The sequence below is a fragment of the Paroedura picta genome, chromosome 9 (assembly GCF_049243985.1).
Source record: "Paroedura picta isolate Pp20150507F chromosome 9, Ppicta_v3.0, whole genome shotgun sequence".
Taxonomy (NCBI): Eukaryota; Metazoa; Chordata; class Lepidosauria; order Squamata; family Gekkonidae; genus Paroedura; species Paroedura picta.
In genome coordinates, this window is record NC_135377.1 from 68680913 (window position 1) to 68708015 (window position 27103).

Below are 27103 nucleotides of genomic sequence, written 5' to 3' on the forward strand. Positions count from 1 at the left end.
AAAATTGTGTCAAGGTATAAGCTTTTGTAATGTCTGAAGAAGTGAGAAGTGACTCAGAAAAGTTCATGCTCTCCCACACATTTTGTTAGCCTTTAAGGTGCTACAGGACTCTTGTTCTTGGTGTCGTGGTTAAGAGTAGTGGCCTCTAATCTGGAGAAGTTGGATTTGATTCCCCACTTCTTCACCTGCAGCCAGCTGGATGACCTTGGGCTAGTCCCAGTCCTGTTAGAGCTGTTCTCACAGCAGTTCTGTTTGAGCCCCACCTGCCTCACAGGGTGTCTGCTGTGGGACGAGGAAGGAAAGGAGTTTGTAAGCCACTTTACAACTCCTTTGTGAGTGAAAAGCAGGGTATAAATCTTCTTTCGTATTGCTACAGACTAACATGGCTATCCATCTTGATCTGTATTTTTAAGTTGCTGCTAAGTCATCCCATGCAGATTTAGACTGATAGCTAGAAGATAATTCCTGATGATGCGGCCATCTCAAATTGCATACCTCAGCATACCTGTGCATGTTCCGTCTGTGCAAAGAAATATTTTTGAAATGGCTCTCTCCCCTCTCCCCCATTATCTGAAACTGAAGCAACTTCTTTCCCATTTTATTGCACAGACTATTGTTGTAGTTTAGCTTGTGGTTCCAAACAAAACCATTATATATGCCTGTTTAAACTTTCAAGCGAGAAATCTGCTGAGCCTTCTGATCTTTGCATCTTTGTTTTCAAGAAATTTCTGTGAGTTCAGTGAGGCTTACTTCTGGATATGTTCACCTAAGACTGCAGCCCAGGAATCTGCAGCCCACATCATGATCCTTATACTTCATTTTCATCTAGGTTTTATTATAGGATCAGACACTGTTCTTACTCTGCATAACAAATATGTACAGCAGAAATGTTGACTTGTGGAAACTGCTTGGATCTGTTGCACACATCTTAGAAAAAAATATTTTACATCAGTTTTGAGAGTTTTGCATTGTTAATAGATGAGCTCCATAACACACTTCACAAATGTGTTTCTGTTACAATAATACCCAAGGTCCAATTTTTTTTCCTTTTTGCTGTCTTCACTCTTCAATCTTTTTTCCTGATGCGCTTATCTGTGTATTTTGTCCCAATCCATTAATGCTTCTGAAGTCCAACTAGGGCTTAGTCTGCACACAATAGATAATGCATTTTCAATGCACTTTAGAAGTAGATTTTCCTGTTCTGCACAGGAAAATCCAGCTGCCAAAGCACATTGAAAGTGCATTATCCTATGTGTGCAGACTAGGCCTAGGTCTTTTATAGCCATTTCAACACTATTGTATATATGATTACTTTGAAGCAAAGCAAATTGCTTCCTAGTAAATTTGTTAGGTTTGCAGCCTTCATTTGCAAGGTGGATTTTAGGTAGGGTTGTAATCTCCGGGTTTGGAAATACCTGGAGATTTTGTGGGTGGCACCTGGAGAGGGAGGGATTTGGAGATGGGAGGAACTTCAGTGGGGTAATAATCCCATGGAGCGCACCTTCCAAAGTGGCCATTTCCTCCAGGGAAACTGATTTCGGTCACCAGAAGATCAGTTGTAACCTCAGGAGATGTCCAGCCGCAACCTGGACATTGGCAACCATAATTGTAGAAATCTTTCATGCATAATCAAGTGCCTTAGATTGGCTTCGTATTTAGTTTAGTAGCTGGATTTTAGCTGGAAGGTCATGGTGAAGAAGGGAAAACTGTTGGGGGCGTAACTGGGGTACTGTGTTTACCATGACTTCCTGGTGTGTACATCCTGCTTGTTTTGTGTGTGTGTGTGTTCGTCTTTTAAAGCAACCATGCTTTTTGTCTTGCTAGTGGTAGTCAACCTGTGGTCCTCCAGATGTCCATGAACTACAATTCCCATGAGCCCCCTGCCATCAAACACTGGCAGGGGCTCATGGGAATTGTAGTCCATGGACATCTGGAGGACCACAGGTTGACTACCCCTGTAACTATTCAACTTTGATGATTTCTTGGCCATCTCTAGAACTGTGGTCTCTCACCAGTTCTGAGATTCTTTGTTGTGTGGTGTTCATGAGCCAACGACTGAAGCATCATTACAACACTGATTATGAGAGTCCGTGACGTTGTGTTTTAAAATGTAGTCGCTGTCCTCATTCTGATTACTGCGAAAATACTCTAAAAGTGAGAAATACCTGCTTTAAATTTTATGCCGTAACTCAGCAATGAACTTAGTAGTTCATTATTGTCTCTCTGCAGTGTCTCCCTGTTCATAATAAGTCTGAAATTTCAACCGGGTGTTTGGTATCATCACAGACTGAAGATGGAATTACAACTTTAATTTAGGTAATTTAACTCAAGTGCCTTTCTGCTGCTAGAATTCCTGGAAGTGGTGGTGACAATTGTGGGTATGTTGTACTGATATAATTTTGGAACACTTTGCATTCCTGTACTCTGAAGCGAGCAACTCAATTTAATTTCCAAGTTAATATGCCCTACTGTAAGAAAACTACTTCAGTGAACATCGACTTAATTCACTGGGGCTGAAGAATATACTTCAGGAATATCCATACTTTTGCTGAGCGTAAAGACTCGAGTTCTTAAAGAACTATTTTTTTCATAGTGAGCGACGTGGGCTAAATTAGCACATAATGGTGGTGTGGAGTTCTTAGTCTGAGGAAGCTTGCACTCAAAAGCTCATGCCTTGAATAAATCTTGGTTAGTCTTAAAGGTGCTACAGGACTCTTATTTTTTCATAGGCATTCACTAGCATTGTGTGTGTGCACATTTGTGGGCATTACAGGAGAAGAGCTGTTGTTTTATACTTTACTGTTCACTACCCAAAGAAGTCCCAGAGCAGCTTATAAACATCTTTCACTACCTCTCCTCACAACAGACATCCTGTGAGGTATCTGGGACACATGGAAAGCTCTAAAAAGAACTGCTCTGTGAGAAGAGCTCTAATAGAACTGTGACTGGCCTAAGGTCACCCAGATGGTTGCTTGTGGAGGAGTGGAGAATCAAACCTGGTGTTCCACATTAGAGTCTGCCGCTCTTAACTGCTGTACCGAACTGGCTCTCAAGAAGAAAAAGCAGACAGAAGACTGAAAGGATAGTATGCTGGTGGTTCCCAGGGAATTTCTGGGACAAGGCTACCAAAAATGCTCTCTGCTGTAGAAGTTCAACCTCCCAAAATAGGTGCTGATTATATTGCAAGCGAGAGGGTTGTCATGGTCAGCCTGCGATACTCCTGACATTGCTCCTGAGCCCATGTAGAGAGCAGAGAGCAATGAAGCAGCTAGCAGACGACAGCACCGGTGTAGAAAGTCTTACCATGACTGTATCCATCAAAGGTGAGCCTTGATGGTTTTCTGCTGGTGAGGACAGCGAAGTGTATGAGGACCCCTTTGTCCTCCTTGCATCTAGACAGGCATCGACTTGTTATTATAACAGATCGGTCACAGGAAATCATCAGAGTACAGTCTTATCGTAGTTCAGATGAATTTAAGTTGCGGCAGCATGAGGATATGGGCAAGTTGCTAGGGGAGTGCTGCCTATGATCCTCCCTCGCTTTTCTTAGCTTATTGTATCTGAACAAAGGCATTCTGGATCCTTGGAGCAGTAAGTATGATCCTTAAAAAGAATCTCTTTGGCCTTTCAAAATTCTGAGCATCAGTGTTCGGGGTCAACGTCTATGCTAAAAGGTTTTAATCCGTTTTGCTTAAAGTAGTTCACAAAATATTTTACAACAATTTAAAAGCACGAGTCCTCTTGGGCTTTGGAGGTTGCAGTTTCTTAACAGCAGCCCTGCCTCATGTTTTATCTGCAAGAGCTGAGCTAGTTGTGGGATTTTCCCCTCCTCTACAAACTTATGATAGTCACGCAGTGCTTCTGTGCTCAGCAGAAAGAGCAGACCACATGAATTCCTCGGAGGTGGGGAAAGCCCCTCTGTTCCAATTTATGCATTGGTGGTCATGCAGAAAAAGATGTTGGTTGCAGCAGTGTCCAAGTTAGAGAAACACTACTGAAGTAGAAGAGCCTCTTGTGGCGCAGAGTGGTAAGGCAGCAGAAATGCTCTGTCCATGAGGCTGGGAGTTCAATCCCAGCAGCCGGCTCAATGTTGACTCAGCCTTCCATCCTTCTGAGATCGGTAAAATTAGTACCCAGCTTGCTGGGGGGTAAACGGTAATGACTGGGGAAGGCACTGGCAAACCACCCCGTATTGAGTCTGCCATGAAAATGCTGGAGGGCGTCACCCCAAGGGTCAGACATGACTCGGTGCTTGCACAGGGGATACCTTTACCTTTACCTTACTGAAGTAGAAAGAGCAAAGCCCAGCAGCACCTTAAAGGTAAAGGTATCCCCTGTGCAAGCAGGGGATGGGACTGAACTGGTGGGATCGAACTCCCAAACTCATGGACATCGCTTCAGACAGCATTTCTGCTGCTTACTACTCTGCGCCACAAGCAGCACCTTACAGACTAACAAAATTTATGGCAGAATATGATCTTTCGTGATTCACGGCTCACTTTTTCAGATCTCTGTTTTCATTTGCCTGCTAATGTCATTCGATACCTGAAATCACCCACTTTCCAATATATAGTACTGTTGAACTCACATTCTAGCTGTCACTGAAGGTGAGCAGTGACTCACAAAAGATCACCCCCCGCCACAAATTTTGTTAATTTGTAAGATGCTGCTGGATTTTTGCTCTGTTCCGTTGCTACAAACATACTAACATGGCTACCCGATTTGCATTACTAAGGTAGTTTAGAGAATTCTGCTAAAAATAAAAATGCATCTATTAAAATTGGAACTTAATTGGGACTTCAGTAATAAGATTTTGCTATACTGTTGCCTAATTTTTTAAAAAATGAAGGCTGTTCCTCCCTCCCCCTTTTGTATATTTGCAGGAAATTATATAGTCTCCTTATCAGAGACTTAACAAAATGGCTTTACTGATTATAGTGTTACAGTTTCACACTAGAAATCTGTAGCATTGTTGCCGGAATAACAGGGGAAAGGAGAGTAATGTTTGTGGTTTTGTGGGGAGAAGTATCAGGAGTGGTTCACCTTTGCTTATTTTTAAAAATTCTAAGTTGGTTTAATAGCCAACAGGCGTTGAATGTAGTTTAAAGCCATATCAAAATATGAATGTAGAAAGCTATCTTTATGTTCAAATATACATGGATCTTCTGTATGCATAAATACATTCCTTGATTGCAATTGTTTGATCGTGACAGTTATGTATTCTGCAGTGTTCCCTCCCTCTTGAAGATGCCAATACTTGTCTAGGAATAGGATTACTCTATGTCCATGCATTTCACAATGGGAAGTGCGAAATAGCTCCTGAGTAGGCTACTATTGTTCCAAATTTGTTCATTTTTGCCACTCCACACATTTTTAGAAGTCCCCATTATTTCCTTCCCCACTTTGTAAAATCTGTACATTTATTCCATTCTTTTTCGTCCCGTTTTTAACCATTTTATATAATCCGTAGAAGATTTTGCCTCATGACTTCTAAGTTACCTTTGGGAGTTTTTCATGAAGGGCTTTATAAACAGATATGTGAAGGTGGATAGAAGTTGTATTGATTTGCCACATTTGTATTCTTGTTGACTTCCTCACTTTAATATGAGATTTAAATATGTGGGCATCCAAGTACAAAATAACCAGCTTGAATATTTTGAAGTGGAGGGGTTGTGGCTCAGTGGGAGAGCCTCTTTGTTGCATTCAGAAGGTCCCGTCATCGGTCCCTGTCAGCATTGACAGTCTGTACTGATTTTGATAGACAAATGGCTAAAATAAAGCACCCGCGTCATCTTTTTTTGGGGGGGGGGTTTCCTCCCAATTAATTCTTTGCTTGAACTCAGCCCCATGGGGAGAGGACTGTAATCCAGTGATGACTGAAGTTTCTTTGGAATGAAAAATAGCAAGCCTCACATTTCTCCAAGTTCAAACTTGGCAGCCAAAATACTGAATGGTTATTAGCTCGGGGGCTGAGAGGAAACAGATCCGCTGAGAGTCCATCACATTGTCAGTTACAGCCTGGGGCTACTTAAAACCCCTGTGAAATCTGTCAATACCCTTACACAAATTATCCTCTGTCTTAGTGGGAACAGCATATCTGGCCTTGTTTGGCCTGCTTGACTTTAATCCTACCTGAAAAGTCAAATCTCCACTCCGGTCTGGTTAGCAGATGTGAGACCATTTTGTAAACGACCGGTTCTCTTCAAGTTTCAGTTCATCAGTCTTTGATATTTAAATGGCAGTAGAAGGGGATTTCAGCGCTGGCTGAGTTTCACTTTGTGGTGGGGATTAGAATCTTGTTCAGTTACTTAAAAGCACTGGGGGAAAAAAGGTATGAAATCCTGAGTGTGAGGCAAGGGATGGTACAGCCCTACCCACACTAACACTGCAATACTGGCTGGCAGAATTTCTAAACAAACTTCTTCCAGAAATAATTACTCATGCCATCTCACACAGAAGCCCTTCCACCTGTCCATAGGAGTATGGCAGATAGTTGATTTTTTTCTCAACAAGGAGGCTGTAGCTAAAGTCCTAAGAGTACTTTCTAGTGTGTGAGCTTTATTACATAGCATGGGGCTTACTTCTTAGGATTTCTTCCTGTGGCATTTTGTTTATGCTTAAAGAATATTTTCTTTTTGTAGTGTTGTATAATTCCTGTATAGGGTGAGGGAAATGGTTCTAAAGTTTCAGCTCCCCCCCCCCCCAATAAAAGTCTCCAGGTACCCCAGGAAGAGTTTGTGGGTAGGAAACTCACATAGAGCCAGCGTGGTGTAGTGGTTATATTGTCTGAAGAACTGGGTTTGATCCCCAGTCCTCCTTCATGTTAAACCTTATGGGTAATCTTGGGCCAGTCACTGTTCCCCGAAAAGTCTCTCAACCCCCCTGCCTCACAAAGGTGCCTGCTGTGGGGAAGGGAATATGATTGTAAGCCACTCTGAGAAGAGTGGGTTTTTAAAATGTGGAACACATCTACTGTTGTGCTCCCTGTAATGGAAATAATGGATGTGACATCCATTGTCCCGCCTCAGGAAGCATGCCAATAGATGTCGGTGATGGTGGCAGTGGCAAAGCAGTGAGGCCCAGCACTGAGCCCTGCTTGGTGCTCTGCCACCACTGCCGCCCATCTTCCGAGGCCAGTCTCACCCTCAGGAGAGCAAGACCAGGAGAGTGGGACTGGCCTTGGAAGATGGGAGGCCCAGCTCTGAGTCCTGCTCAGTGCTCTGCTGCCAGCCTTGTGGTGGCCACCTGAGCCAGCAGAGGACCACAGAACAAGGCAGGCCTCCTACTGTGAGAGGTAAGGAGGGGAAAGGGAAGGGGGAGTGGGGGGGGAAGGAGTCTGTGTTTCTCTGTGTGTGTGTGTATGTGTCAGAGAGGGAGGGGGGTGGGACCAGGAAGGATCATAGGATGTCAGGGAAAAGAGAGGTAAGGGAGAGAGGCAAGGGGGGAGTGGGGTTGGGGTGTGTGTCTGAGAAAGAGGGAGGAAGAAGGGACCAGGAAGGACTTCAGGGAAGGGAGACGTAAAGGGGAGAGGCAAGTGAGGAATGGGGGGAAGGAGTCTCTGTGTGTGCATGTATGTGTCTGAGAGAGGGGGGATGGGGAGGGACCAGGAAGGAGGCAGGGGAAGCATGAGTTAAGGGGGAGAAGGAGTCTGTGTCTGCATGTGCATGTGAGAGAAGAGAGAGGGGCTAGGACCAAGAACCCCCAGAGCAGGTATGTGTTCCACATACCCTGTGATAGTCAGTCTGCTACTAGATTTATTATACCCCACTTTTCTCTACCTTTTTATTCTTATTTTCCTCTTACCTTTAAATAATGAGCTTTTGATATTCTCATTTTGGCAATGTTTGTAACTTGGCCCTGTTTGCCTCAGGTATACTGTGTGAATGTGAGAAGTTATGTAATTGCAGAGTACTGTCACATAAAAATGACTAACGGCATAATTTGTGTTTTCAAAATAAATAAACAGCTCAGCGTGAGAGGCTGATACAGTAAGCTTACTTCCACAAGACAAGGGTGAAGTGTTAGGGTAGAAGATGGAGATGACTGATATTTCTCTTTAATGAGCTGGAGCTTACATATCTCTTTGAATAATGTATATTGTTTGCTTATATTCCTCCATATACATGAGTTATTTCACACCAAGAGCTAGCAGTAATTGGGAGCTAATGTACTCTTGTATAACAAGGTGTGTTAACATGTTATTTTAAACTGCTGGCATTGTTAAAAGAAGTGACTGTTGAACCTTTAAGCTAGCCTTGGGAATTCAGCTCCAGTTCTCACAGAGTGGTTTCTTGCTTAGAAATGCTTTCAGAATATTTCCTATATATGGGTATAATCTTTGTGCAGTAACTAAATAGCTGTATTGATTTTTCATTCTGTTGCATTTTCTATATACATATTTCTGTGGAGAGGCTTCCTTGTTTCTTTGGTCTTTGGTCAACTCTGTATTTGTCAGACAACCATGAATTTGGATCTATTGCCACCTTTTAAGACCAATAACATTTTATTCAAGGTATAAGCTTTTGTGTGCATGCACATTTCTTCAAATCCAATAATGAAACTAGGAGCAAAGCCCGTTGTATCCAGGAATACAACGGGTGCTGGAGTGTGGGGATGGGAAAAGTAAGTGGAAAGGTGTCCAGTCTGGAAGGACATGTGGCTACAGGGGTATGTTGTGTGGTTTTTGCTGGCGTGGCCGGGAATAAGGGTGTGTTAGTGGAGAGATGTGTGGCAAGGATGCGTACTCCTCAGGCTTAGTAGAGTATAAAAGAGAACTCAGTTGTGGGAAGCATGACACGGCTGTGGTGTGTGTTGATCAGAAGAGGATCTCCTGGTAGACTACATTCTTTGTCATAATGTAGTCAGATTTGGGAGGAGCATTCCCTGCTCTGGTCCAGGGGCAACATGGACCCTGAGGTCTGTGAAACGTCTGACTCATGACATGGTGACATATAATTGGCAACAGTCTCCTCAAGATAGAGGACGACTTTATCCAGGGTCTAGCCCTGAGATTTATTGATGGTCATTGCAAATGCTAGCTTGAGTGAGAATTGGTGGCAGTGGAGGGTGAATAGGAGGTTAGGATCTTTTGGGGCCAACTCAATTTGAGGAATGAAGACAGCGTCACTGAAGGGAGATCCGGTTGTCACACGTGCAATAATCAAGTTTGGCTTCATGTTTGTGACAATCAATCTTGTCCCATCGCATTGTCAAATACAGTCAAGCTTTGGCTACTCCATAGAGACTGTAATTCCTTGGTGTTCTCATATCCAAATACTAACTAGGGCTTACCCTGGTTAACTTCCGCGACTACCATAAGCCATCCAGGTCAGAGTTGAAAATAAATAAGAGTAAAATTCTAATTTGTATAACAGCATTTGTTTCCGATAGCAAGCACAATCTTTTAGGGATTGAGTCTCAGGTGACTGTTTAGAAAACCAGTTTCAGCCTTCAAAAAAAAAAAACTCTTAACTTATTCTTCTCCTTCCACTGAATTGGAGTAAATTTATTTGTCTGTGTTTGTGTCATTGCTTCAGTCTTTACTGAAGTTGTTATTATTATTACTATTACTTCATGAAGATTCCTTAAAATCTTAAACCACAGAAACTTTCATGGTTTCAATTGCCAATTAAGGATTATTGTACTTCAAATAAGACTGCTGATTATGTAGTTTGGTTTTAGTTCTATAATTTGTGTCTTGAGAGAGGAATGCACTTGAATTAGACCCTCAACATTTATTCTCCTCATTAAATAAAATAGTGCCTCTGAATCCCAAAGTCAGGAGGCAACATCAGGGTAAGGCCTTGGCCTACATGCCTCTTATTAGCTGTCCAGAGGAACTGGTTGGCCACCGTGTGAGACAGGATGCCAGACTAGATGGACCACTGGTCTGATCCAGCAGGGCATGGAAGACATTATGGCAGTTTCTGAGTTGAAATGTATTTTAAAACCTTATTAGTCAAATATGAACCCTAGTCTGTCCAAGCGGTAGAAAACGTAGTTTAAATAGTACTATTTCAGATTTTTGGGTGTTAGCATGGTTATATTTTTCAAATATATCCCATATATAAAAAGCCTACTATATTTTGCATGTTTGGAAGATTATACTAGAACTTTTCTGAATAGTTTTCTTTGTGCAGCAAGGGTTTTCCCTCCATTAGACTTGGAAGCACTGAGTTATTCAATCTCCCGTGTGTGGGTCTATGTGAAATAGTTTATGCGCAGTTTTATCATCCTATTTGACTAAAAGGTAATTTAATAGCAGTAATATTCTAGTAAAGTTATAGATTGTTTTAGATTTGTGGGTTCTATCAGAATGTAGACACTTCAGTGCCTACAGGAAGAGAACGTATGTTAGCAAGGAGGAAATTGAACAACAGAGAGGCTTTATATACAATATATATCCAACTGCTTCAGTCCATGTCCCCTAGACACAGTATTGGTTGTAAATGCACCCTTACGATTGGCTGCTAAGCACACTCTGCTGATTGGCTACTTGAAACATTCGAGCAGATCAATATTGAGGACTGTGGAGTCAGGTCCTGACACAAGCTCAGATACATGAACATGCATGAACATATATCCACATACATGACAGGTGTTAAAATATTTGGCCATTTTGCTACAATTTGTAAATCTGCGGCTCAGTTAACATATGCTGAGTTACAACAGAATAAAAGTGTATTGACAGGTTAATTAAATTAACTGTGGTTTGTGTAACATTAACCTGAATGCAAGCCAGTCTTGTCAGTTGTTGGCAAAGTGTTCATGAAGATCATACAATCAAGGCTACGAGAACATTGTGAACAGACTAGTAGAGAAGAGCAAGCAGGATTTAGGCCATATTGGAGTTGTATTGATCAAATGTTCACCATCCTTCAGCTAGCAGAGGAAAGAATTAGGTGCGAAAAGAGAACTGTCATTGTCTTTATTGACTTCAGATCTGCTTTTGACTGTGTCCACTGGCCTATGGAAGGTACTAGAAACTGAAAATGTGTCCCCCCAAATAGTCACACTCCTTGAAACAGCATATGATGGTTCAACAGGACCAGCGCAAATTTGAAATAAGCTATCAGAGGAGTTCACCATACCGACTGGAGTGCATCAAAGAGATGTGACCTCTCCTCTAATTTTTAATATTGTAATTGATGCCATTATGAGAAAAACATTCAAGAATAAACATGGAGTTCAATATGGCCCAAGCAACTTCCTGACAGATCTGATGTTTGCAGATGATAGTGCCATATTTGCCAACACCGATACCGATGCAGAGGCTGCTAATATCCACTATGACAGTGGTCCCCAACCCCCGGTTCAGGGACTGGTACCGGTCGGTGGATCATTCGTTACTGGGCCGGGGCTTCTCCTCGTCCTCCTCCCCGGCTGCTGCCCCAGGGGTTATCCTGCCACTCTACCACCGGCTCACCTTTGGTGCTCTCCAGCAGCAGCCATAGCTGGGGCTCTCCCTTGGCGTGGCACTGCACAGCTGCTGCTGGCAGCGCCTCCCAGCGGGCAGTGGGAAGTCTGGGGTGCCAGCGAGAAAACAAGTAGAGCAGGGGCTCAGGTGGCGGCCACGTCCCTCGACAAAAGACTACAGCCCCCCTGGGCCTCAGTAAAACTCAAGTGTTGACCGGTTCCTGGTGATAAAAAGGTTGGGGACCACTGCTCTATGACAGTGCCTGCATCGCCCAATCTTATGGCTTAAAAATAAATGTCAACTAAACCAAAGTCATAAACAAAGATGGATCACTGACAAATGTATACCTCAATGGAGCCCAAATTGAGCAAGCCAAAACATTTAAATACTTAGATTAATGGTGCAAGAAAATAAGGTGTTATCTATCACTGAAACTCACAATACGATTGGCCAAACAACATCAGCATTTGTTAAATTCAAATGGTGCCTCTGGAAGAAAACAAATATCTCTTTCAAGACCAAAGTTCGTATTTTCCAGACACTAATCCTACCAATCCTCCTATATGGATCAGAAACATGAACTTTACTAAAACCTGATTTAAACGGAGACCTTCCAAATGCGATGCCTGTGGCAGATTTTGGATGTCTCTTTTATGTGATCGTAATCGAAATAAGACAATTTGGACAAAATGTGACAACCAGACACAAATTAAAGAACAAATCCAAAAGCGCAGATTGCAGTGGTTTGGCTATGTCTGCAGAATGAAAACCAGCAGACTGCCTCATAAGCTCTTCTGGGAGAACAACCAATGGAATGGAAGATCCAGTGACTGGCCCCAAAGAAAACATGGCTTAAACAGATCGAGGAAGACCTTAGAAACCAGCGATTGACTATCCATATGGCTAATACTATGGCTACCAATCACCAAGATTGAAAACATTATAAACAAGGCAAAAAATCCAGCGGCACCTACAGCACTGTATTGGCTGAGAGGACAACCTGCTCCACCAATCACCAGCTAAAGGTAGAAAGAAAGGAAGAAAGGAAGAAAGAACCAGATTTTAAATAATTCTATACGAGTTGAATTCTAGTTTCACAGACTAACCATAATTAGACTAAACCATGATTTTATGTTATGTCTGAACTATGACTTTAAACATGAGGAAGTTAATCAGAATGGATATAAAGAGTTTCAGAGAGGCAGAATAATTTGCTGAGCCCATATAGCAATCCGGCACCAAATTGCAGAGAGAGGAAATAGCGATGAATTCAAATGAAGTAACCAAAAATTAAGCTTCCTGCTGATATGACACTTTTCATAGCATGCAAATTAATTCACATGAACTGCTTTAGGTAGTAAAATACAAGCTACAGTAGGTCTTATTTTAGCAGCTGTAAAATGATCCAGTGACTGCAGTAAATTCATTCAGTTTCTGACTGTGGTTTTGTTATGAGGGTTCGGGCAAAGGGCTGGCGAGAATACAGACATGACCCAGCAAAAAGTTTCAGTTCTATTAAACGTTAGAGGAAGCATTTTCCTTTGACTTCAGTAAACCATCGTGTGGAATAATGTAGCTCAGTCTGAGCGAAGCCATGTGCTATTTATTGTGTGTGCAGACGTGTCGATAGACGTGTGCAGAGGGCAGCGCTTCCTTCCAAAGAAAGCATCTGCCTCCTCTTTAGGGTTGGCTCCGTTGAATGGGGGAAGCTGCATGCCTCACGGCGTTAAGTGAAAAGAACTGCACCACAGAAAGGCTTCCAGTTAGAAAGCAAAGAAGGGCAGAAGTCAAAGAGGACTTATTGCAAGAAAGCAGACACATTTGGCCGAAAAGTACCTCATGGTTATCGACATCCTCGTGCTTAGTTTATTTAAATGTATTCATTTAAAACATTTTTAGAGCACCATTCTGTGAAAAGCAATTAAAATGCTGTTAAAAGGATAAAATAGTTCCATGAAAAACAGGTAAGCAACACATGTTGATCTGGCATTGACAAGAATCAGTGATGTCTTTACCTCGGTAAACAAACCCTTGAATCGATATGCTGTTAAAAAGTTTACTTGCTGTCTTTATTTTAAAGGTTGCCTTTTCTGACTGTTCTAATTTTGACGAATAGCATCCAGTAGAGCAGTGGTCCCCAACCTTTTTATCAATGGGGACCACTCAACGCTTGACAATTATACTGAGGCCCTCTGCCCTAACGCTCTCTGACTCTGGTCGCTATGGTAATGTTTAAACATCCCTTCAAAATAAGATACAGACACGCCACAACAATGAACATAAGGAACGTTTTATTTTCATGGAAATTTTAACTCATGACAATGACAAATCAATGGGAACCCTGAGCTTGTTTCTCTGCAATGAGATAGTCCCATGTGCGCCTGCCGGTTCGTGGATGAAGTAAAGGGGGGGGGGAGGCGTCCTTCGCGGTCCACCTCCAGTTAGTCGACGGACCACATGTGGTCCGCGGCCCACAGATTGGGGATCGCTACAGTAGAGGTTCTTAGGAAACTGGCATTTATGGGCAACCAGTAAAATTGCAACTTTCTCACTTCCACTTTGAGGATCAAGAGCAGGATTGCAAGAAACTGTCCAGACTGATTAAGCGTATAGCAGTTGGAGGGGAACATAATGTTAAAATTAAGAAGCAATAATAGTGCTGCAAACCTGGATCGATGGATTTAATCTACTAAAATGTACAGTACAGTCCTAAACAGAGTTAAACTCCTTTAAGGCTATTCAAGTCAGCAGGGTTAAGGGTGTGTAACATAGGGTTGTCAATCGGCCTGAAGAAAAATGTGCTGTCCCTTTAATAGAGGCTTAATATGTGGAAATTAGGCTTAATATGTGGAAATTAGGCAGTTGAAACTTTTCATGGCTTGGAGGTAAATAACATCACCCTATAAATTACATTGCAGTAACCTTTTATTAAAGAAACAGGACACTCCCCCCCCCCCGATTCTGGAAAACCCTGGTGTCTAGGATGGTGCTGCAGTTTAGTTAATGGGTGGTACAATTGGTAGTATTAAGGACATTGATTTGGGAGATTTTAGCTAAGTGGAGTTATAATACTAGGAACTGGTGAAAAAATGATTGTGAATGTTAAATGTGGATATTGCTGTAACCGTTTCCTCTTTTTACTGATGCATTTGTGCCATTTCTGTACTGTTTTCCTTTGTTATGAATGATCCCAGCTAATCAGGGGTCACATAACAAAGGTGATGATGTCACTATGGCATGTAGCCAATTAGATCTACTGCTGTATGACCATACTAAGGGTGAACAAAGCCACTGAAGCCTGAAGATGGTGATTTGTGGTTCAGATAGACCAGTGGTTCTTAACCTGGGGGCTGGGACCCCTTTGGGGGTCGAACGACCCTTTCACAGGAGTCGTGGCAGGGCAAGCCGCTTGGTTGGGGATGGCACCATTTACACAACAGCCTTGCGGGGTAGATCGAGATAGAGCGTTTGTCTGTCTGGAGCAGTGGAAAAGAGCATGATCAGCATGGTGGGACAAGAGGCAGCACTGAACTGAGAAACCCTGGAAAAATCCGATTTATATACAATCTTGAAGAATGGATCTTCACACCATTGGTCAGTTTCAGTTTAATTTCTGTGGAAGAACACTTGCATAATTTTATGGTTGGGGGTTACCACAACATGAAGAACTGTATTAGGCATTAGGAAGGTTGAGAACTACTGAGACAGACGCTTATGATGTCACTATTGGTGTGGTGATTCTTCAGAAGGGGGTGGGGAACAAATTGTGACCTAGCACCTATCTCTCCCAGCAATTTTCAGAGACTGAAAGAAATCGGGGTGTGTGGAAGAAGGAGGCAGCAGTAACAAAACATGCCCTAACAACCTGGAGACATTTGCTGGAGGGCACAGACCAGCCTTTTGAAGTACGAACCGATTGTTGTGTTTGTGGACCTTCTGAAGACAAAGCTTGAGGTCTGAAGCAGGATGGAAGTGGGCAGTGTAATTGACCAATGTACAACTAGATCTTGTCTGCTGGTTCCAGTTAGTTTAGAACTGAAATTGACCGATAGCACGCACTTGCAGAAAGGTCCATTGTCTGCTCATGAATATTAGTTGGGGTTTTCGGTGGGTTTCTCAAATCAGTTTTGCCTCTTATACCACCATGCTGAGATCACAATAAAGAGCTGATTTGAACTCCCAGTGTCCTGGCTTCCATTGAACCCATGGATTTAATACTGATCATAAGAACCTAGAGGCATTGAAAGCAGCCTAGGAAGCTAAATGCCAAACAGGTGTAGAGTTTTTCTCTAGATTCAGTGTTATGCTAAACAGACTCCTGGGCAAAATGAACTTCCAGGCAGATGCTGGGTCATTCTTGCACTGTCCTCATTCAGAATGGATGAATTCTCCCCACCACATGTGGGGAGAAGGGCCTCTGCACTGTTTTCATTCATTCATTCATTCATTCATTCATTCATTCATTCATTCATTCATTCATTCATTCATTCATTCATTCATTCATTCATTCATTCATTCATTCATTCATTCATATACTATCTCTGACTATGACGTTTCGGGTCGGTGTACACAGAACCAAGAAAATAAAATAGAAGGTACATGAAACTACTGTCTAGCCCTTGCAACAAATTCCAGTGGCAAATCTGTACCTAAATGAATTAAATGACACTTTAATATGTTCCAGTGTTAGCCATAGAATCAGGGGCTTATTCACTTGCGCATCTTGTTAACATGATACATGCTGTTCATGTACGGTTCCCCACCAACTGATCATATAGTGCTGAAGTGGGAATCTGGGCCTTCTGCCCTCTCCTTATAATATTGCTTTCCTCCCCCCATTGCATTTCAAAGTTTTAAGATATAAATTTTGGCGAACACAACATAATACTTCATGCATCTGACAGGGCAGATTCTGGCACACACAATGCCCCCAAATATTCATTAGGCCTCAGGGCTTCACGAGATAACTTCATCATTTTGACTGCAGCAGCCTAGCAGCTCTCATCCTGGAATACAGCCATGATCCATGCAACATTTATTTTAGCAATAAAATACACTGTGGAGGTTGTCAGGCTAATTCCATTTCCAAGTGGTAATAGTACTGTGTTTTGAGTTCAGCAAAACGGGTATTTCTTTCTAGTGATCTTTTAATGGAGTAAGCCTAAATCCTCTACCACACTGAGAAACAACTGTTCAGGCAGCAAGAAAAAGAAAAGTGCTTACCTCGGTAAGCCCCAAGATAGCCATGGAAATTAGCACAGCGAGCAAGTTTAACCTCTGCTGTGGGCTAAAGGGAATGTTAAGAATTCAAGCACACCGGGGCTTGCTTTTTGTTGTTGCTTATTTGGCATGCAAAAGTTACAATGTGAAGTGATTAGGTTGTGCTGAATTAGCAATACAGGAAGGAGTCCTTATAGAAGGAGCTCTGTGTTGACATCGGAAAGCTGGTAATTTAAATAAAAGTAAAGTCTAGGCAGATTTGAAGCTGATTGTCTTTGGTGTGGTCACGGTGGATAGAGAGGAGGTGTGTTTTTTGGGTTGGGTAAAGAAAACATATCGGTTTGATTTACCTATACTTTACAGCACTCGTCTTCTTTAGCACAGTGGTATTATTTTGGGTAATAACTGTGTGTGTGCATATTATGTTCAATCAGCAGTTGATATAAAGTTAATGATCAAAGATTGTTAAGAACCTAGTTAACTGGAAACAACTCTGCTCAGCTGCGACTGAATCGATTGAAAACTTACACACTAGTATTTAGAGCAGGCGGTGACCAAACTGTGACTCTCCAGCTGTCCATGGACTACAACTCCCATGAGCCACAGTATGGCCACCTCTGATTTAGTAGAATTGCCCCATTTGTCTGCATCACCCAGGCTTTCTCAACCAGGGTTTCTTGATCTCCCTAGAAGGGTTTCCCAGTTGGGTGCAAATATATATATATATATATATCTCCATCCCTTTCACAGGGATTGCGGGCAGGGTGAGCAGCTTGGCCGGGTGGGAGGGGTGCTGCTACTGTTGCTGCTCCTCATGCAGGCACCTGCTCTCGACTGCCAGCCACTCCAGCAGTGTGTCCAGCACGGTGCAGTCTCCTGCCAGGCGCTCCAGGTGGCGGCGCAGCTTGGCGGGACAAGAGGCAGAACTGAACTGAGAAACCCCGGAAAAAATCCCAATTTATATACAATAATGAACAGTGGATCTTCATGCCATTGGTCAGTTTCATGTTAATTTCTGTGAAAGAACACTTGCATAATTTTTTGGTTGGGGGTCACTACAACATGAGGAACTTTTATGGTTGGGGGTCAACACAACATGAGGAACTGTATTAAAGGGTTGTGGCATTAGGAAGGTTGAGAACCACTGCCATATATTGTCATGTCAATCCACCCACTCCCTCCCCAAATGGCCACTGATGGGCCTGGAAGGGGTGGGAAGGGGAGGGGCCTTGGGTGGGCATGTACATCGCTGTGTTTCCCAATCATATTCTGCATGATTGCATCTCTTATGGGGTTTCTCAAAGCCTGACTAATATTTCAGGGGTTTTGCAACAGTAGGAAAAAATGAAGAATGGCTGGCATAACCATTGTACCTACTTGGCTACTTATTTTATATTGTTGTATGCTTCCTGGATGTAATTCAGCTATACAATAAACAAATAACTGGAAGCATCTTTCTTAAAGAAAAACAAACAAATTTAGGCTACAGAGATAACAAAAAGCACAGTCTGCATAAATGACCACCTAATTACCATTCTTTCAAGTTGCTTCTTTTATGTTATCAAAAATATTTTAGAGATGGGTCAGGGATTTCCCCACCAACCACCTGAAGTGACATTTCCCTCCTGAGTGTTTCCTGTTTTGTTTTTAATTGTAGCATCCTGGAGCACAATGAAGGAGTTTTAATGCACAGTCTCCAGAGAGCAAAGTGCTGCAGCAATTTGAAGACAAGAGGGGAAAAAGAGGTCCTACTCTTGCGACTGGGAACACTCCTGCCATTTGAAGTAAGTAAGGGGAACGCTTTGGATATGTTTGTCTCAAGAGATTTTTGGATTCCATTTTGCAAAAGGATTGTTGAGGTGCCAAAGGCCAAACCAGACATGGTAGCGGAATTTCTGTTTGTTAAAGCATAATACAGCTAGGAGGAGCAGATTTTTAAAAACACAAGAGCATGGTTAATGGTATGCTGTTTTCCTTTCTCATCATCCAGTGTCCAGCACCATACATGAGCTCAGGTACTGTATAGGCTGTTTGGTTGTAGTGTTGACTTGAGAGAGATAGGCCATACACTAGGGTGGTTTGCAGCAAGGGAAGTGTATGACTCCCCTGCTTTGCAAGTTGGTTTGCTGTTAGAACCTAGGTGTTTGTGATCACGGTTCTGCTTGAATCTGAATATAAGTAGTGGATCCATGCCAATATATCATACATCCTTGAGTCAGTAAATGCATAGTGCTTGTGTTGGCATTTAGAATTTTTTATTTTTGATATGGCTGCTTATCCTTTCAGGAGGGAGGGTGGCATGGTCTAGGCCAGTGGTTCTCAACCTGAGGGTCGGGACTCCTTTGGGGGGTCAAACGACCCTTTCACAGGGGTTGTGGCAGGGCAAGCAGCTTGGCAGGGGGAGCACCATCCACACAACAGCCTTGCAGGGTAGATTGAGACAGAGTGTTCGTCTGTTTGGCGCAGTGGAAAAGAGCAAGATCAGCTTGGCGGGACAAGAGACAGAACTGGACGGAGAAACCCCGGAAAAAAACAGTTTATATACAATCATGAACAATGGATCTTCACGCCATTGGTCAGTTTCATTTTAATTTCTGTGAAAGAACGCTTGCATAATTTTATGGTTGGGGGTCACCACAACATGAGGGAATGTATTAAAGGGTTGCGGCATTAAGAAGGTTGAGAACCACTGGTCTAGGCTGATCTCGGAAGCTAAGCCGGGTTAGTACTCAGACGGGACACTTGCGAAAGAAAGCTCTGTAAAGGAAGGCGGCAAATCACCTCTTGTGAGTTTTTGTATTTTGTTTTTTTTACTTTAATGCCCCTTGCTGGGGTTTGCCATAAGTCATTTGTGATGGGATGGCACATACTGTGTACTTAAAGGTAAAGGTTTCCCCTGTGCAAGCACCGAGTCATGTCTGACCCTTGGGGTGACGCCCTCTAGCGTTTTCATGGCAGACTCAATACGGGGTGGTTTGCCAGTGCCTTCCCCAGTCATTACCGTTTACCCCCCAGCAAGCTGGGTACTCATTTTACCGACCTCGGAAGGATGGAAGGCTGAGTCAACCTTGAGCCGGCTGCTGGGATTGAACTCCCAGCCTCATGGGCAAAGCTTTCAGACGGCTGCCTTACCACTCTGCGCCACAAGAGGCTCTTTTTTACTGTGTACTTATACATGCTTAAAAAGAAAAGTCTGATGTCTCTGGGGTGAGCAACAGAGCACATCTGCCCAGGAGAATACAAAAATCAAAAGCAACTCTAGTGAGCCTATCTGAAATACTGCTGCACAAGGACAGCCTCCTCTGCATTTCCTCCTCTGCATTTCAGAGATCCTTCCTAGTTCCTGCGTTCTGGTTCTGTTTCTTCATGGCAGACAATGGAGAAAATTCCATCCAGTTTTCAAGTGTAGATGGAAAGATTGGCCTTAAACCTGCTATGGAGGAGGGAGAAGACTGTCCTGAGTGCAGCATTGCTTCCAGGCAGGTAGCCTCTTCTCCAGTAGGATGATGTCTCAGTCTGTCTGTCCTTCTTGCTGCAGTCCTTCCAACCATACTGAGAAGCAGCAGGACTTATCATGGGTTTGGGGCTAGGTCAAGCCTTCTGACCGTAGGGGAGCTCTTGGAATATTTTTCAGGCTTCGAAGAACTGCAGAAGTGATGACATGCCCCTTAAGAGAAGTGGGCATGGAACTAATCCGGGAGCCGGCCAGCCAGTCAATCACTTACCAGATGGGACTAGATGACCCATGAGGTCCCTTCCAACTCTATTATTCTATAATTATTCTAAGATTTTCATTGCGGAGAAAGAGACTAGGCCTGTAGAGCAGCAGGGGAAGTGGTGATGTCAGTGGCCATATGAATTTCTAGGAAAGGCCTCATAACCCCTGGGGAGCTCTTGCACAACCTGAGATTTCCCTGGAACGCTGGTTGGGAATCCCTGGGTTAGATTCTGGCTGCCTTCCTGGGTGGGCACCCTGGGATTGCACAGAGCCCAGCCTGGTACTTCTTCCCCTACTTTGAGTTTATCTCTGTGCCAGCTTAGAAACCAGGGTAACAGCTACACAGACCCACTCAAAAGGTTTTGTTTCTAAACCGCATTTTGCTTCTTGGCTGCTATGCAAGGAAGGTGGCTGCTACCTTTTTATAGATAGGATGAAAGCCTAAAAAAAATGTAGCCAATGCCCAAACATAATCCATTGTGTGTTTGTAAGTAGCTAGACCCTTGAGGCCTTTGTAATCAGAACTCTCTTATTATATGCAGAATAGTAAAAATGTAAGTGTAAGATTTGTTATATTGCATCTGATTCATGGTAAGCCTCTTTTCATCTTGTTGCTGACCAGACAGTCTCAGTAGACTTGCTTTGGAGGGAGTGGACTAGAGCAGGGGTAGTCAACCTGTGGTCCTCCAGATGTCCATGGACTACAATTCCCATGAATAGCTGGCAGGGGCTCATGGGAATTGTAGTCCATGGGCATCTGGAGGACCACAGGTTGACTACCCCTGGACTAGAGAACACTTTATTTGGCAGAGCAGGTATAACACAATGCTGGTGTTTCAAAGAAAATCGGTGGTTTTAAAATGGTCTGTTCTTCTGTTGTAATCTCGTGGAAATATTTCAAAATGCTTCTGTAACTTTGAAATTGTTTTGTCAGTGTTCTTTATTCTGGCTGATCGAATGCTGCTCTCTTCCTTCCAGGGTTTTTTTTAACTGGCACGATTAAAACAAAATTTTCTTTCTGCACCATTGCTGTGAATGACACTGGAATGTTTCAATAGTACCAGAATTAGCAGCTGCGTGACTCAGATTGCATCATGCTATTTTGGTTATTGTGATTAAAAAACATACCAAAAAAAGACATTTCAGTATGGATTGTAGCAAAGGGGCTCACCTTTTTCTTCCCAGTCTGCTTTTCATTTTTCCAACGCATATATAATTTTTTTTCTCTTGCATTTTTAAAACGTGGGGCCACTAATCTGGGGGGGGGCTGTGGCTCAGGGGTGGAGCATCTGCTTGGCAGCAGAAGGTCCTTGATTCAATCCCCAGCATCACCAGTTTAGGAATCTAGCAGTAGGTGATGTGAAAGACCTCCACCCGAAACCTTGGCAAGCTACTGCCAGCCTCCGTAGACAGTACTGACCACAATTGACCGATGGGTGGATAGTCTGATTAGCCTCAGACAGCTTCAACTGTCCTTGTGTCTCTTGGGGTGTATTTTGAGACATAGCTGTACTCTATACATGTAAATATGTATGTTTCTATACACACTTGAATTTGGTTTTTTTGGGGGGGTGGAGTAACCATAGAAAGGAAAAGACTTTTGGGTCCATAATAGGAGAAAGTTGTGGTCTGTTCTGGGAAATTCCACCATCAATCTTATACCTCATGGAACATTCCAAAGTAGCAATTTAAATCAACCATTGCTTTGGACAGCAACTACTCATCTGGTACCTAATCCTTTGGCTAATGTTTTCTGAAAATTAGGGGTGATTGGATTCTTCCAGCTTTGTCGTATTTGGGGATATTGCTCTCTATTCTTGTGGATGTACATTGTATATATTTCACTGAATTTTAAAGAACTTCATGAAATAAGGAGGGAATATTCCCCGTGTCTTCAGGGGGGTGAAGAATAACACTGTTTTTTTTTTATTATCTCTCCCAAGAACTGTGGATACCCCAAACACTGAGGAGGGGAACCCCTGGAGAAGCTCCTCCAGAAGTTAACTGCGGTTCCCTCGTGTTATTGGCCATTGGGGTCATTTTTTAAAATTCTCAGGATGTGTGTTAGTCTGATTCAGAAGTCATTGGTCAATGGCCTTTCATAAGGCCTGCTAATGAGGGATAGGATATTCTAATGCCTTATGGAAAATATTTCCTCTTGTAAGGAATTATCTTACGTAAATGGTGACTTGACTCTTAAACAAATAATACCAACTGACAACAAAGACAGAAATGAACACACCCAGATGTGTAAAATGTTGGTTTTAATCTTCAAGGCCTATGCAGTCTGGGACCTATGTGCCTGAGGGAACATGTCTCCATATAGCCCCCCCCCCTCCCCAGAGCTTTTTGCTCAGCAAGTTCCTATCTGCTGATGATCCCTGGCCCCAAAGATGTGTGCCTGGCCTTGACTAGAGCCAGGGCTTTTTTGGCCTTGGCTCCATCCTGGTGGAATGAGTTGCCAGCGGACACATGGACACATGGGCCCCCATGGGCCAGCGGACACATGAGCTCCCAAAGTTCCAGAAGGCCTGCAGAGTGGTGCTTGTCCACCAGGCATTTGATTGAGTTTCTAGGTTGCACTTCTAACATCTATATGTGCCCCCTGCCTATCCCGTATCTGGGGTCTCTGTCCAGATTGCAGACTCCGATATTGAGCCAAGCCATTTAGGACACCGTAATTGGCATGCCTGGCTTGTTAGATTGTGTTTTTAGGACAGAGCTATGAAAGTAAGAGTTTACTGGGTTTTATTTATTTATTAATATATTTTATTTATACAATAAATAGCATAATATTGTGTCTTTTATGGAATCTGTTTTATTTTTTTAATTTCAGCCGCCCCGATAACCATTTGGAGTGGGAAGTCCTAAAATCCAGTAAACAAATAAACAAACAAACAAATAAATAAATGTATGTTGCTCACAAGAACTGCAGGAACATTGGCAAATACATCCTCTCTTAATGCTATTCTCAGTTACTATGTGTTTGTATCTGGCCTGGTGCCGTATTATAAATAAATAAATACAACTACTAAATACTATTACCACCTCCTCTCTCTCACACACACACATTTCATTTAGGAAATATGCACATGAACCACATTTAAGGAATAACCTTTCCATTTTGCTTTGTTTAGTTTCATTAGATAAATGTTTATACTGTCTCTGGAGGCCTAAACAAAAGCTAAAGTGAATGGTTCAGTATTTTGAATAACATTGGCATGGCATTAATTGCAGCTTATTGACCAGATCCCGCCCATAGCCACGCCCATCTCCAGGCAGGATACTCCATGTGTAGGATAGTCTGAGAGTCAGCTTGGTGTAGTGATTAAGAATGGCAGGCTCTAATCTGGAGAACTGAGTCTGATTCCCCAACTCTTCCACATGTAGCCAGCTGGGTAAACTTGGGCTGTTAGAGCTATTCTAACAGGACAGTTCTCTCAAAGCTCTCTCAACCTCACCTATCTCACAGGATGTTTGTTCTGGGGAGAAGAAGGGTAGGCGATTGGAAGCTGCTTGGAGACTCTTTCGAGTAGTAAAAAAATAGGGTATTAAAAAAACTCGTCATTGATAGTATGATCTGTCCATCTTTTGATCCTCTTGTGCTTACGTATGACCTTCAGATATGCATAACTGCACAAAGGGTTTGGACTCAGTCACAACTTTGGCTTTTTAAAATTAGCATAAATGTGGTTTTTAACATTCTGCTGTATTGATATTTTAAATATTTGATTGTCACTTGGACCATTTAGTTGACTGTATTTATTTTTTAATTGGCCAATGGACCATACTTTAAAAAAGGCTTACTCTGTCAATATGAATTGGTCTCCAGAAATTTACAATGTTGAACTATTACTATCCTGTCATTTTTGCACAGTATTGCAATATTTTAATTGTTTTATGGTCATAGAATCATAGAGTTGGAAGGGACCATACAGGCCATCTAGTCCAACCCCCTGCTCAATGCAGGATCAGCCCAAAGCATCCTAAAGCATCCAAGAAAAGTGTGTATCCAACCTTTGCTTGAAGACTGCCAGTGAGGGGGAGCTCACCACCTCCTTAGGCAGCCTATTCCACTGCTGAACTACTCTGACTGTAAAAAATGTTTTCCTGATATCTAGCCTATATCGTTGTAGTTTAAACCCATTACTGCGTGTCCTCTCCTCTGCAGCCAACAGAAACAGCATCCTGCCCTCCTCCAAGTGACAACCTTTCAAATACTTAAAGAGGGTGCTAGAAAATATAGCAGAAACAAAAATATGTACTCATCCCCATATTTTCAAGGCAATTTTTGGGGGGAAATATTTTTTTGAAAGCTGTTTCTCTTCACTCAGTGAACAGTTTAAGACTGGTAACTTGCCAGGTAGTTGTAAACCGAATTACACCCTTCACCAGTTTCAGAAGGCTGTGACTCTGTTTAGGATCGTTTTGTGAGCTTTCATGAGGCAGGGGTTCCTTTCTGTCTGTAAAAAAACATTTGCCAAGTCAACTGGTAAAGCATTATGTTGAATATGAAACCTGTGACTTGACTGTAGAAAAAAGGGGGAAAATCCTGTGGTAGCAAGGGAATCTCATAACAGGATGACACTGAACATTTCTCAATTAACATTATGTATATATGTGTACACACACAGACATGCATACCTTCTCTCTATAATTGGTAATGCTTTTGATAAGTGGATGCTTTGGAGAGAACACGTAATTTGGGTTTCCTCTCTGTGTAATTTTTCCACAAGACATAGGTGGGAGGCGAAATTTTAGTTCTTTGGCAACTAATTACAGGTTTCTTGTTCTTATTGGAGGTCACAATCTTCCACCATTCTCATGTTTCTTTGTTCTTCTAAGACATTTAATATAACTCCTTTGATTCCCCCCCCCCCTCAGCTAATTACAGAATCTCTTTCTCTTTCCCCACTAAACTTGGTTCTCCAGGAGGGGGGATGTTAAAATCTGATAATCCTGGCCAGGTAGTGGGGAGGCTGTTTATGTGTGTGGATGTGGATGTGTTAGAATCTAGATCAGGGGTAGTAAAACTGCGGCCCTCCAGATGCCCATGGACTACAATTCCCAGGAGCCCCTGCCAGCATTCGCTGGCAGGGGCTCCTGGGAATTGTAGTCCATGGACATCTGGAGGGCCACAGTTTGACTACCCCTGATCTAGATTAAGGATTGTTGGACATATATCTTCTCAGCCTTGGGGTTCTTTGCAAATAAGGAAAAAAGACCTGGCTATGAGCCACGTAACAAAGATTGTTCATTTATTTACATCAGTGTGGGAGGGGAGGGGAGCTGATATGGAGACAGAATAGGGACTTGGTATGTGGCTGGGGCAGTATGATTACAGTGTTGCAGTATGTTGCTTCATTGAGATAAGCTTCTAATTTACAACTGTTTTTTTAAAGCAGTTATAATTCTTTTGACTAAGCTATGGTGGTGTCAGGCTGGAATGTCTCCAATGTAAATGTATGTGTCCAAGATGCTAGGACAACATTCAGCTTTCAGTGAATTATTTAGTGGGGCATGGTGCTCTTTTGTGAAGCCCGTTTCTTGATATCTGGCCTACTCTGAGAATTTAGGAAATTTTAAAGCATACCTGGTTTTATTTGATGAATGTGGGGAAATGTAACGAAACGTGTTCTCATGTCACCACAGCTGAAGAATAGAATCTGGAGCATTATCCAGGAACCTTAATTATGAGAGTTGTTGTGACATTATTATGTTGTGGTCTTGAGTCCTTTGTTTTACCCATGAAAATGAAAAATTGCATCCAGCTCTGTTGCTGGAACTTTTTCAACTGCTGCTACAGAAATTTTCCCCTTTCTTGGATTCAGCTGCTAAAGGACAAGTTGTAACACTTGTTGGAGTATGCAATGTCCAGTTTACAAGGTTAAGAAGAGGAAGAAGACCCTGAAGGGGGCAGCAAGAAGGCTGTTAGATAGATCAGAGAGTTCAGGACCTTTCTGTCTTTTACATGTGCCTTTTGTCTGTCCCTAGATTGCTACTCTCAGGGCAATTTCTTCTTTCTTCAAGGAATTTCTCAGTCCACACTTATCTCTTGAGCTAGCTAGATGTAGAAGCTCTAGCCTGTCTCTCCTCTTTCTATCCGGAATGCCATTCCATAAATAAAACTTTCTTTTCTAAGCTCAAACAGCATCTGCATATCAATGAAATTACTCTGCTATGCTAACAACACTGAGTTTTCCTTAGTATTCAGCCTAGGTGTAAGCTTAGATGACTTGGTAGTTGAAGTAATGTTTGTCAACTGTGCCTACAGCTGCAGAAGGTGAACTGTTTTTACGAATGTTCTCCGAAAACCACTCTGGAAGGTTTCCAAACATTTCTTTTGACAGTATGTATACTTTTGAATGGTTTGAACATGAACGGAAATGACATTTCTCCCTCCTGCTGTAAGACTCATTAGGGATCTCTGACACAATAATTGCACAACAAAAATTGAGACCAACAGCACCTTTAAGATCAACAAAGATTTCTTCAAGGGGTGAGCTTATGAGTGCATGCACCAATGCAGTTCCCCACTTGAATCTAACAGTAATTGCACGTCATTACTGTAGGACCATTCTGGTTTTGGCTTGGGTCTAGCACCAAGTCAAGGTTTGGCATTCATTCATTGATTCATTGATTCATTGATTCATTGATTCATTCATTCATTCATTCATTCATTCATTCATTCATTCATTCATTCATTCATTCATTCATTCATTCATTCATTCATTCATTCATTGTTTCGA

General features: G+C 42.5%; 1 protein-coding gene across 8 annotated transcripts in view; it reads left to right on the forward strand.

Annotated features, from left to right (window-relative positions):
• ATXN1 (ataxin 1) overlaps nucleotides 1-27103 on the forward strand; it is a 287654-nt gene that overhangs the window by 69614 nt on the left and 190937 nt on the right. For 7 of the 8 annotated variants that reach the window (XM_077353264.1, XM_077353263.1, XM_077353262.1 and 4 more), the window contains one exon: nucleotides 18294-18420. The exons of the other annotated variant lie outside the window; for it this stretch is intronic. The gene's annotated coding sequence lies outside the window, so the exon portion shown is untranslated. The remainder of the gene's footprint in view (nucleotides 1-18293; nucleotides 18421-27103) is intronic. 8 annotated transcript variants of the gene reach the window in all.